This window comes from Triturus cristatus, chromosome 7, assembly GCF_964204655.1.
Source record: "Triturus cristatus chromosome 7, aTriCri1.1, whole genome shotgun sequence".
NCBI classification, from domain to species: Eukaryota; Metazoa; Chordata; class Amphibia; order Caudata; family Salamandridae; genus Triturus; species Triturus cristatus.
Window position 1 is genome coordinate 96,591,001 of NC_140590.1, and position 13,399 is coordinate 96,604,399.

The 13,399-nt window shown below is 45.0% G+C and overlaps 1 long non-coding RNA gene across 1 annotated transcript in view; it reads left to right on the top strand.

Annotated features, from left to right (window-relative positions):
• Window positions 1–12,608, top strand: part of LOC146808909 (uncharacterized) — a 125,722-nt gene extending 113,114 nt beyond the window's left edge. Inside the window, exon 4 of the long non-coding RNA XR_014965502.1 lies at window positions 12,140–12,608. This is a non-coding gene — a long non-coding RNA (uncharacterized LOC146808909). The remainder of the gene's footprint in view (window positions 1–12,139) is intronic.
• Window positions 12,609–13,399: the final 791 nt, after the last annotated feature.

The following is a 13,399-nucleotide window of genomic DNA, read 5'->3' on the forward strand; positions in this document are numbered from 1 at the left end:
AAGTTTTTCATATGTGATAATGAACAAACAGGTCGAAAAGTGAAATAAACCTATTGCCATTGATAACACAATCTGATTAAGTTAAAAGCTGGTATTAATCCCAACGTTTTTGTTTCACATTGTTCAATTCAGACACTGAATGTATATGCCTTGCTTCGCTTACACTTACCTTGCCCCCAACTGCCAACCTGCTGGTATCAATGCAGCCCTTGGTCACAACACAGACTAAACGTTGTGGGTCCTGGGGAAATGTTTGCGAGCACCTATGTTCAAGCCTCGATCATAGCATAATGCAATATGGAAAAATGCTTCAAAAAATGTTTTTTGAGTTCATTGTGTACATTGAATTGCAACAACAATTTACCTGGAATTATGTGTGTAACCAGACTTTTTTTTCAAATTTTTAGTGGAAAGGTAAGGGTGATTTGGTTGATGTTTATTGGCTGGCACATAATATCACAGTGAACCACATGGGCATTGTGTTTGCAATAGTTGCTTTATTTATGTTTACTTATGCCTTTCTTACAGCAACAATGAAAACCATTGGATAAAATCTAATAATTTCCTCCTTATTCCTCGTCCCCTCCTTGTCCCTCTTGCCCACCTTGTCCCACCTCCCCTCTTTCTTTGTGTGCACTATTCCGATTATACAGTAATCACCAGTTCTGCTGAGTACTACCAACTGAAGGGCTTGAGGAAAAGAGGAGGTGAACAGAGAGGTAAAGAGACAGTATAACAAAAGAGGTGAAGCAGAACAGGAAATGAGGTAGTGATAGGTGTGATGGGGAGAGACAAAAGGTAAAGACAGAATGATCGGATAGCCAGAAGCATAGCTATAGAAAGCAGAAGAGGTAGGTAGATAATGAGTGTGAGAGATAAAGGTAATACTTTGTGGTCATAGAAAAACACTTTCAAACCTGCAAAGAGAATCTTTTTCATTTTCCAAAGAGAGTTTGTATCAAATGCCACTAAGAATTCAGAATCAATAAACACCCTCTGTTCTCAGAATCATGGTTCAAGTGACCTGTAGACAACTAGTGATAAGTGATTTAAATATTCTATCTGTGTAATAATCCTTCCCAATTCTTCATATGCCCCCCATGTGTAAGACACAATCTGTCACACCAAATCTGAAGCACGTTCTGTGGGCTACTTGTATGATATGAAAACCCAACCAACCAGAAATAGTTGTGCATATACCAATGGCCCTCCTCTTGCAGGCAGAATAGAGCCACATGTTAGGCATAACAGGGCCTAGGCCTCTACACAGACCTGAGGCAATTATCTTTCAGAAAAGCTCCCCTATGGTTGGCAATAATCGTGGAAATTATAGAAAATCTGTAAAAAGGACATATAACCTCAATATGCTAGAAAAGGCAATTCTGCTGCACAGAGACAGAAGTGTCAAAATTTCAAATTTTGCTTAGACCTCGAACAGGGCCTAGCTTAGAATAAGGCTCAAACAGTTCTCTTTTGAGAAAGCACTTTACACAAAGTCTTAAACATATCCAGAAATCAACACACACATATGTTGGCCTAGGACCTTAAACAGAGTCCAGTCAGAATGACCTACAAACTACAGCCAAAGTCTTACTATAAGTTACTAAATAATATTCCTGGCATGTAGAGAAATAAGTCCATTGTCTGCATTTTGGATGACGCCTTTAAAACAGAGCTAAAAGGTTGACTGGCATGCAAATGAATCAGTTAATTGAGCAAGAAATTGGTGAAGAATCCCTACAAATGGTTCCTACCTGTTCCTTCTTGCTTCAGAGAAAGGGATCGGCTAGCAACACACTGCATTTCTGGGTGCTGGATGTGATAAGTCAGTAAAGCTTTGTGACAGACCTACTGCACTGAGCTTGGTGCAGGATTTTCTGGATATGGTGAGACCGCAGTTGAGATACACTAGACTACTTTGGTCAGCCCTGTGGAGAGTGGAGTGCCAAGGGGATTAGATGGCCCTCATGAGTTGGAGCTTGGCCTTGTGGTGCATCTAGTTAGAAGAGTAACTGAATAGAAAAGGCTGGGTGAACACTCTGTAGTTCTGTATATGAGGGTCAGGACTGTCTTCTGCCTAAGACTCAGGAGCTGGATTGGGCCACTGAAGGCCTAAGCATTGTTTCCTTCCTCCTGGGAAGGGAAGGAAAAGGTTGGGGCCTAAAGAGATGAAGATGTATGCTGAAGCAGCAGCCTGTTGAATCAGGTCTTCTGGGCACCTGAGGGCTGTGCAGGTCCTTCCGTTGACCTCCTGATCTGAATAAGATCCTCCTGGTGGTGGGCGCTGTAGAGTCCAACTTGGAAATTGTCTGATGCAAGCTGCTGGGCAGCTGCTTTTATGTCGCTAACGTGTGGCGTGGCAATCAGGAGGTGGGATGGAAATCTCTGTGGTCAGAGCAGGGAGACATGAACCCGTAGGCCTACTGTTTTTCCACTCATGCAGGCAGAAAGGGAGGAGTGTGTCCATGTGTAGGTTAGGCAGGAAATGTGAGTGTACCTTTCTGCTGGGGAGGGAAATGATAGCCACAAACATCTCCCAACAAGATCCCCCATTACAGGCTGAGGAGGGAGTCACTTGAAAATATTAATATGATGAAATGTTATATTAGTGCAAGCTTAGACTCTGCCAGAATAACAAAAAGAACATAGAAGTAGAATGGTGCACCCGACAAGAGGTACAGAATGACTTAAGTGTCAGAGCGCAGCTTCTACAGCATAGAAAACCAGACTGACGCACTAAAGGGAATTAAATTGAAATTTTCCATCAGAAAAGCTGTGATAAAAAAATACTGATGTGTTTTTATAAAGCGTCTTCTTAAATTATCATGTTCCCTTTGCAGAATCACGAAACCTGAACAAATGGTTATTTTGTATTGCTGTTTTTCCTTTTGACAGTTTTATGTAGTGTGAATTCAGCCCAAGGCAAAGGCTACTTGAGCGCTATTCGTGAGCCCCAATTACAGTACACAAGATCAGATTTTGTTATTCAATGACCTGGGAGAACAAGTGATTTGCCCGGAATCACAGGATGTTGAGCAGACACTGGGACTCAAACCTGATTCCTCATCTCTGCGACTCTGGCCTTCAGGTCACATATGCCTATGCACACACAAGGTATAAAAGTGGGAGGATATTGTTCTTGGGAATGACACTGGGACCACAGTGACAATAGCCTACAAGCTGAGCAACAGAAAATCAGTAAGTCCCCTTCTATTACAAAATTACTCCTCAGCCCTCGATTGCCAGAGCGACTGAACAGCAAGACCCCTTCTATTACTAAATTACTCAGCCCTCCCCAGCCCTCCACTGGCTCAGGGCAAAGGCCTGGCAGGGGAGGCGATTAAGCATAAAACACAGCTGCTAGCCATCCATGGGGCTAGGGGCGAGGCTGAGGTGAAGATGGTCTGAGTTTACAATATCACCTGGCCCCCACAGCAAGGTCTCAGCATAAACGTATTCTTCCCTGCCTACCATGCCCTGAAAGACAAAGGCTGTGGGCAAGTTGGCAAGGACAAACACTGTTTCTAGGGTGCATGGGCCCCATGGGGGCCAAGGTGAGAATGGCTCAATGGCCTGAGCAACATCTGGCCCCCAAGAAGGCCATTTCTTACACACAAACTCCTGTTCCCTCAGACCATCATCAGGGTTACTGCTAGGCAGGGCAGGGGTCGAGGAGAGGCCTCAGCTGATAATTGTTCAAAGCCATATCACATGGCTCCCCAGCGAGGCTGCTTTACTTTCCCTGTCCAGTGCCCTTTGTGGACTGGGAAAGAAAACAAAAATGACCCACAGAGGGCACTGAGACACTGGCCCCTTGGCCAATGCCTGAGTGCCTGCAGTACCAATCCGTCCCTGCGCATGTGTTATGCCCAGGCACAGCCTGGGCCAAGGACGAGCCCATCCATGCCCATCGGAGCCCAGAGGAGGTTGGGCTGGGTCCCCATCTTGGTTTTTTAAACTTGGATCATCTAACTGCCTGAATCCACTGGACCATGTGGAACTGATGCAGGTACTGTGACTACACTGCTCTGTGTGTTTTGTAGCCCCAGCATTGTTTACTTGCCCGAGTGTCCCTGGGAAAGGAACCTTGTTTGCGTGCTATTCTAACCACTGGAGTGCTTGTCCATCTATCGAATCCCATTATCTTATCAAGGAACTATTTGTTATAAGAAAGACCCTGGGGTGGGGCTTTGCTGCTGCCTGCAGATTATGCTGCTCATCCTATACCCCCGCCAGAAACTCCTTTGACATATTTCCATTTAACGTTTCCATGTCTATGTAGAAATAAGCTAGGGAGGGTTTGACATAACTGCTAAATATTTTGTCTCAGCACCGGTTGGGGTGGGGCTACTTCCGTCAGACATTTCCAGTGCAAGGTGGAGGAACGGGAGAGGAGGAGGTGACGTGCCACTCCAAGCATCCTGAGTGGCTGTCGGTTCCGGTGCACTTAGCACCTTCATTTCAGTCCTACCCTACATTTTCTTGTGGTGTTTGCATAACAGGGAAAGAGTCATTTCTTTTGCCAATACCTCAGGACGTTCAATACTTGACTCTTTTTTTGATTTGTGCTGTTTCAAAGGACATAGAACTGGCCGAAAGGCTTCTCTTCCCGGATTTTGGAGTTGCCTCCGGTTGTCCTCCAGCTTCCCCGGCAGGTCAATCCTCAGGTCATATCTTTACAGTCCCAGCTAGCACCCCTGAATTAATGCTGGATATGGCTACAGACCAGACTGCTCCCCTCCCCACTTCTACATCTTTCTGCAATCCAGACGTTATGCAAATCAATAACAGTGAACCTAGCACCAAAAGGAAGCACAAAACGAAGCATGAGGAACTGGTCGCAGGGTGTCTTTAGACCCCCCCCTTGCTGCTGTCTGGGTAGGATTCTATTAAACCTACAGCTGGGGATGGTGTACCGCCACCTATCAACTGGGATGGAATTTTGGACAGGTGTTCGTCGTCTGTGCATGCATGTATTTCTCCCTTATTGGCTAAGATCTGTTATCATGAACATAGTGTTAGCCAGTTGATTTCTTCTTAAAAATGTTGCCTCAGGTGGGCAGGTTTCATTGTAGCTGCAGATGACTAGCACTATTTTTAACAGTACTCCTTCAGCTGTCCCCTCAAGGTTACTGGATAGCGTAGGTCCTAAGCAGTCATCCAAATTTCGAGGTGATTTGGGCCCCCCGCAGTCAGGAGCAAGAGGGGTAGATGGTTCAGGTGTGCAAACTTTAGGATTGGGTGACCTAGACAGGGCACATTGATAAGGGCCTAACTCACTGATTCAATCAACTTCCCCATGCCACCGTCCTGCCTGAACCTCTCCACTGCCTTCTGTCCCTATGTGTAATAAGGTATGTCATTGGATTTCAAAATTCCTGAATATGACAGCATCCTATTGGTAAAGATGGTGAGTTGGGTCAACCTTGTTCCCCCTTGCATTTTGTTTATAAGCATTTGGCACCCAAGGAAAGGGTGGGATCCAGGCCCTTGCCGTCCAGGGTTGCTGCTGGGGATGGGTTTTCAGTCTCGGCCTCCAAAGGATTTCTTTCTTTCTCTGACCTGGATAGTTTAGACTGACACGCTGGTCTGTCTACCAGCAATGGTGATATTCTGGCTACTAGTCTCCAAATTCCTTCTGAACAAGGGGGAGCAGTCCCCCACTTATTCCCCCTGTTCTGCCCCTACTCCTTTTAAAATGAAATAACATGAAATCCAGTATTTGCACATAATTACCCTAGGGTGTCAAGGCGCTGGGGGCTGTCGGGAAGAGTAAGTTTTGAGTGACACTCCACTGCACCTGCACTCCCATACTAAGATAGTCCGTTGGAATGTTGCTGGTTTGGTGTCAAAACTTGAGTAGCCTCATTCGGGTCTTTCCACAGATTCATTTGACATCTGCCTGTTCCAAGAGACTTTGGGTCAGATTTACCAATGTCTCATGCAGCGCAGTGCAGCAGCCGCAAAAGAGCAGGAGGGTACCCTTCCAGTACAAAATACCATGTTTAGACAAATTTTGAACATTTCCTACTTTGTATGTGTGCTGTATAGTGTAGTACACATGCAAAGTTGGAAAATAAACTCTGTCTACTTTATTTAGCAAATGGGTTTAGCGTCAGAATCCTTGGATGGCTGGATGGGAATGCCCATGCACCACCCATGGTATGCTCCCTTTGGGCTTAGTGTGCTGTTTCGAGTTACTTTTATGTTATTTCCAGCGCTAAACAATTCTAGCGCTGGAAAGAAAATTGGCCAAAAAGATTGTGCGTCAATATGCATCACTTTTGTGACACAAAAATGGCATAAAATCTTAGTAAATCAGCCTCTTGGCCAGTTGCCCCAGAGCACCGAGCAGGGTTTGTCAAATGTTCCCCTTTCTTCTACCACCAGAGGGAAAGGCAGATCCTCGGGAGGGTTGTCAGTTTGGACCAAAACCACTGTTTGTCTAGGGAATTTGCATTATTAGCAATGACGTACATGTGTGTTTCCCTTTCCTTTCTGTCAGGTAGTGTATACTACTTTCATAATGTGTACTGGAGGCATGGGGGTATTGGTGCTGAGCTTCAAGTAACACATTTGATTAATTCACATATCGCTGATTCTTTTAAGATAGTGGCAGGTACTTATTAATTGAAAATTTGAGCCGTTGTCTGTCCCGCTAGGAGATCCTATCAGGTGATGAGGATTAAGCCTGGGGTGTTCAAGCCCTCACACCCCCCCTTGTCAAGAGGTGGTCTGCTGTTATGTTACCGCTCTTTGCTTTTACATATAGAAATGGTCTCTGGGCGTGCAATGGGAGAACCAATTCTGACCGGGAGGGGAGCCATACATATCATCGCCCACAATGCACCAGACTTTTTGGCTAAATCTTATTCGACATTCAGTTGTGGCAATCCTTGTGCCTATAGTGCCAATAGTGCCTAGGCAGGATAGTGATTATAATGCCCTGGGGTGGACGTTGGGTGCTCTGGTCAACACCCTTCTGAATACTTTTCATGAGCCACTAGACAGAAGGTTTGTTCCAACCAATATTCGCCGTAGGCTCAAGTAGAGCTCTCTGGCGGAATCAGAAGCAGCAGTGGGAAATATGTTTGAGATAGTGTCTGTTGGCTTGGATGCTGCACCGCAGATCTTAGGACCCCAAATGACTCAGCTTCCCTGTTGAGATTGAGTGAAATTTGTAACCTTATGTTTGCCTCAATAAGGAACTTTTTCTTGATAGAATCTAGGTCCATTTTCACGAGGAAGAAAGAGGCCCCCTGCTACACCTGCTGAGAGGCCAAGTGTGCCCTTTCCCGTACCATTAAACTGGGTGTAGAACTCCCATCCAGATGGCCAGGTCACTCTATAAAAATCTATTGTTAATTTGAAAATACATTTTCTATCACGGAATTGGGTCAGGGAGAGGTCAGTTAGGACATTTTTGAGAGTATTAACCACCTGATCATGAGGGTCATTCCAATGGAGATTGAAGTCACCAAGGAAGATCTGGGGACAGTGTTGGCCCAGGTTGAAGGAGATGGTTTCCATAGTTTGTTCAATTAGAGGGAGGTTGTCTCCTGGAGGGTGGTAGAAGATATACCGGCTGCATAAGGGTCTAAGCTTGTTAGTGATGTCTATGCATAAATATTTACAGGAAGAGAGATTAGCTGAGGGGGACTGTTTTGCTGCAAGAGAGTTGTGGTAGATTCAAGCTAAGCCACCTCCCATTTTCTTAACTCGATCTGATAATATTATGGCTGGGAGGGACTAGAATGTCAAGGATGGTGACTGAGAAGTCAGTGAGCCATGTTTCGGTGAGGATAAGGAGGTCAAGTTCCTGAACCAGGATGAGATCTGCAAGGTCAGTGGCATGTTTCATGGCTGATATACAGTTAAGTAACGTGCATTTCCGGTGTGATCTGTGGTCAGTGAGTGTGGGCTGAGTAATGGGGATCTGCATGAGGTTATTAATGTTTAAGGCATTGGCGTTGAGTCTGGGAGCTCTATTTGGGTTAGATGTGATGCTTTGTATAACCTCTGTGTTGCTTTGCCGGGGATTGGTCGTTCCAGGGGCATTTAGAGGGGCGTTGTAATCTCGGAGGAGGGAGAGAATATCTGGTTCTGATGAATTATTATTGGGTCTGGCGGGTCTAGATGGGGCATTATTGTGTCCTCATGTAACGCAACAGGTGCTATGTAAAGTGCTCTGATACCTGATACCTTGCCTTTATGGACCTCTCAGCAGCATTTCAACGTGTGTCCCACTCCAAGCTCTGGTATATAATAGAAGAGATTGGGATCGAACTGCCCATAATTGATTTTATTCGTCAACTATATACAGATGTTTCGGCATTGGTGCGCTATGGAAAAAATGGGGAATGCATCCGCCCATTTAAAATCTTAAGGAGCTAAGGCAGGGGTGCATGCGCACCCCGTTCTTTTTTTCCATTTATACGAACAGTGTAGAAAAAGCACTTGTGGGCGCAACCCTGGATCTCTCTGTTGCCGATCCCCATCAGTTGCCAATTTTGGCCTACGCTGATTATGCCGTCTTGATCGCCAGAATGGGGAAAGGGCTCCAGAGTCTCATATCAGCCTATGCAGCTTTTATGGACTTTTTGGACCTGAATGTCAATAAGACAAAGTCTTTTAAAATTATAGCAGGGAATGGAAAATAATATAACACCCTGCACCTCCGCATGGACTCTGGGAAAATTGAGGTGGTTAAGTCCTTCCCTTATTTAGGAGTATTATTTGCTAAAAAACAAACCAGGTCACACTTGGTTGAAGAAAGGGCTATGGGAATGGAGAGGAGCCTAACAGGGTTAAAAGAAGTTTGAATAGAATGAGCACAACACCACTAGCCAATGACAAAACTAAGTCTGCGGCAACGTATGGGGCAAGCGTCTGGGGTATGGCACCTGTTGACTCACTCTAGACCACTGAGAACAGATTATTTAAGTCCTTGGTGTCCCTCCCGCAATCTCACTCAAATTATATCACACATAGAATTGGGTTTATCCTATATCACAGACGCAATCAGACTGGCTCTGACCCTGCTGTGGCTCTCCATATGGTGCAGGGATACAGTGACCCTAACCCAAAATATAATAAGCGACTGCATAAAAATGGAGAACTGCCGCAGGATCAGATGGTCAAATTATGTAGAACTGGATCTGACTGCAATGGGGATGAAATAATTACTTAAGTATCCAGAAACCTGCAGAAAGATGTCAAGGCAGAGGTTGGTTGACATATTCATACTGGGGCCCCAGTACACCGGAAGGGAGAAAAATAATAATAAACAATCTGTCCTGGCTTATGAATTACCTCCATCCACGTTAGATGGGGGATGCTTGTATCTAGTGGATATCTCTCTACCACAACACAAATTCATACTATTGCGATACTGCCTGAATTTAATTCCTCTGATGTTAGGGTTTCCAGGGAAAAGGTGTAGGCACTCGGAACTGACCCTGCGTCCCTGCGATAATATTGAACAATGTAGGGTTGCACTATATTTCCTAAAATCACTGACTGATCCTTTAGTCTGCTTTTCGGTAGCAACATTTCTGTGGGCATGCATCAAAAAAAGGACATTTTTATGTTTATAACTGGACATGGTGTTCTTTTTTATCCCACTTTGCCATATCTTAATATTAGATAATCTGTATTTTAGCTCATAATTTAAGTCGCAGTTTGTGCATGTATACTCAGATTTTTATAATGAACAATCTGTTTTTAATTGGGGTCCTTTTAAAACATATGAATTGTGACTGGACACTAACTCTTCTAATATGTTACATTTCCTTGATTTTATGTACTTTTATGATCTTAATTGCTAAAGATCGAATAAAGTTTCAAAAGAAAAGAAAGACAGGATACCGACATTTTATGATAAAAAAGTTGAAGACAGGATAGCTTTTGTGCAGGCAGGGAAACCACTGTGCATGATAACAATCCACTGAGGCTTGTTCCTCTGTCTACATGCAGCACACATGGAAAGAAGAAAAAAGGAGGAGAAATATCTTTATTTCCCCTCCCCGGGGAAGTTGCAGCATTTTGATGCATTCCCAGGTCAACCACTAATGGTAAATTCCAAATGCCAAAATCCATGGAGCACCTCTGTGGGGCAGAGTAATGCAAGGAAGCATCTTGTGCTACCTTACATCACTCCAGAGTTACCAAGCACCACAGAGCCAAGTAAGGTGGCCTTGCACAGCTTGCTGAATCTGTCCAATGTTACCTGATATTTTCCAAAGAAGCCTGATTAGTTCCTGAACATGCCTTTTAAAAGTTTCAAGTAGATTGACACAAAATTAATTGATATGTAAACTGGAGAACTGGATCACTCTGAAGTGGACTGTTTAACCTTTTACTTAAGCAAGAGTGAACAAAATGAGAGAAGCCTCTCAGCCGAAGGTACAGGGCTCAGTATCAGACTGTGAAGGCACAATATTTCCCATTTTTGACCCACCTTTCAACACACTTTTCTGCCTGTTAGTGTTCAATCATACATGCATTTACAAAATCCCATGCATCTACCATTCATGCCCGCAGCCTGAGTAAGTCGAGTCCCACAATTTTTTTTTATACAGTTTCCAATTTTTATATAAAATCTTCATCACACATTGCATTCACTGGATTATTCAAATAGAAATATTATAATAATCTATATATATATGTATATTTTCCCTCGAAACAGCGTTGCTTGGACGCCACCGCTGGCCTCGCAGTGCCAGTGCCGTCGATGGAAGCAACCACCATCAAAATTCAGAAGTAAGTATTCACTAAACATTAGAAATGAAAAAAGACGGCAAGGGCAAGTGGTTTTGCACAGAACCTTATGTGCAAAAGGAACGACGCATTTCAGCAGTAAGCCTTTGTCAAGTTAATGTCGTGTGCTCAACCCACTACAGAAATACGTGAAAACCGAAAAAACATAAAAGAAAGACTTCCATATATCCTTTAAGTCCTATGTTTGAATCATTGCAATTGCAAAAAACATATACCAATAAATCTTCATGACAATAATAATAACATGTCAAAATAAATCTGAGAATTCTCTCAATAATTTAAACAATCATCAATGCAATATATTTCATGTACATGTATCCGGTTTCAACGCGATAAGTGCAAAATCGCTTAACAGTGAGTAATGGGCCTAATCTAACAGCCTTGAGAGTACCTCCTTTTAGCATGAGCTAAAAACATTTTCTAATATGGACAAAAAAAAAGTGATACATCGGTTGCAGTTCAATAACAGCATCAACACGTTAGAAGTGAACAGAGCATTAAAATCGAGAAGCCTAAGCAGGGTGAAACCATAGGCACTCCTTACAATGAGCTTTGGAAAGGGGAGCAGTGAGAAGGGAGGAATCCTCAAAAATTCCCTCATCAATATTCATAAGATCATCAATATCCTCCTGGAGCATCATAGCAGCATTGTGACATGTGCTAATATTTTCTGTTTAGGTGTGAAAACAGAGGCACAATTGGAACAACAGAGAGGAAGGAATTAAATGAGAATGCAACAGTGCACCAACACCACTATAAAATGTAAATGTAAATGTAAGTGTTGTAGACTTGTAAAGCGCACAGCTGCCCCAGCAACGGGGCGTCTTTGCGCTGTAGACCCCTGGGGAACCCGTCCTGGCTATCCCTGTGAGATGGTCCCTTTCTGGGTATCTCCAAGGTGAAACCAGGCATCCCTGGTGTCTGTGGGGGGCCGTTGTAGAGATGAGGCAAGCTTAATGCCCAGAGTTGCCAAGTGTGTTCCTGGTTAGAGTAGGTACCGAGGCGAGAATTATCGAGTCTGTTTTGACCCTGGTCCACGACCCTGCCGCGTCGGGAATTGAACCCTGGTCCCTGGCCGATTCTCTGCTTACGGGTCTGCCGCCTCTAACCAGTGAGCCACACCTCTCCACAAATCATTTCCTTGAAACTCCAACCCCAGCTGCAAAAAAGGGACCTATTCCAATTCCCACTTTCCATCCCTTTAACATTGTCAATGATATCCATGATGTGTTGCGTTATATTCTTTTCCATAGTTTTGATACCAACCTGTGACGGGGCAGGTGACATACCCGAGGCGGTAAAGACATCCTGGAACTGCTGGTCACCCGACGCTTCTCTGCCCCCTTCTATCCCCTTACAGCCACCAGAGGAAAACCTTCTGACGGACGATTGGACCCCTTTCGCTCCGCAAGACTGGATACAAGAAAAAAGGCAAGGTTCCTTTAATGCAGCCTTCCAGCGGACCGAAACCCCTCCCCTGGACGACGTCACAGGGGACGGACCTTCAAAGCACTGGGAAACCCGGAAGATGACGGACGGCGTTTCCCGGGAGGAGAACAGAGAACCAGAGTGGAGGAGGAAGGCGAATCGTGACGAGTGGACGGAAGGAGAGGGAGCAGCACCCGAGGAGAAGACACCGGGAGAGGAGCTTGGCGAGCCAGGAGGCCAACGTTTCCACGAACCGCCCCGCCACGTTCCCAGGGGAGGAGCGTCGCTTGAGCAGGTAAGGGGCAAAATTGCGGGCTGGGTGGGTAAAAGGAGCCCCCTCCCTCTGTGACACCACGTGTCTTGATATCCCCTGTGTATATATTCCTCACTGCCTGTATATATACCCCTCCCTGAGCACCTCAGCACCTCTTCCAACATAGCTGAGTAGACAGAGTTGCACACGGTGTCCCTCACTCCCGGCCCTTGTTCATGCTTGATAGGGCGACCATCCTAACACTTGGTTTCTTTTCTTTATTTTATGGTGAAACCGGATTGAGGATCCTGGCCCGTTAAGTTCCAGACTCCCGTACCAGACGAGACCCTGACAGCTGAACCAGAACTGTGCTTGGCCATACGGACAATTCGGGCTCTCTTTTCTTTCTGTGTAATAACGAGATCAGGACTATCTAGCCAACATCCTGAAATAAAACACTCGATACCTATCTAGCCTGGTCGTCCGTCTCTGTCACCACAGCCCCGTCACACTACCACACACTGGTCGTCAACCACTGCGCATACACCACTCCTCTTAGCCCAGATAAAATCCACTGCATATCTAGACTGTTGCGAATGCACCTGCATACTTTCTAACGGAGTAGTGATGTCGAGCAAAGCCGCCTCCATAGTATTGGACCGAATTTGCAGCTTACATCCAAAATATTGTCTAACTTTCTCAACCTTGGCCATAGCAGTACCACCCACTGTGAAAATGGAGGAGAGGATATATTCAAATGCAATACCATTACTAAGGGTGGGCGGACAACTTCGTTCCGCCCACAGAATGTGCGGAGATTTGCCCTTCCGCCTTCTGCGATAATAGGCTGAGAAACAGGGCAAATCTCCGTGCACTTGGGCATAACAAAAGTTGGCCCCCCGCCTCCCGCCCCCCTCCGGCCCGCAGTATCAAATACAT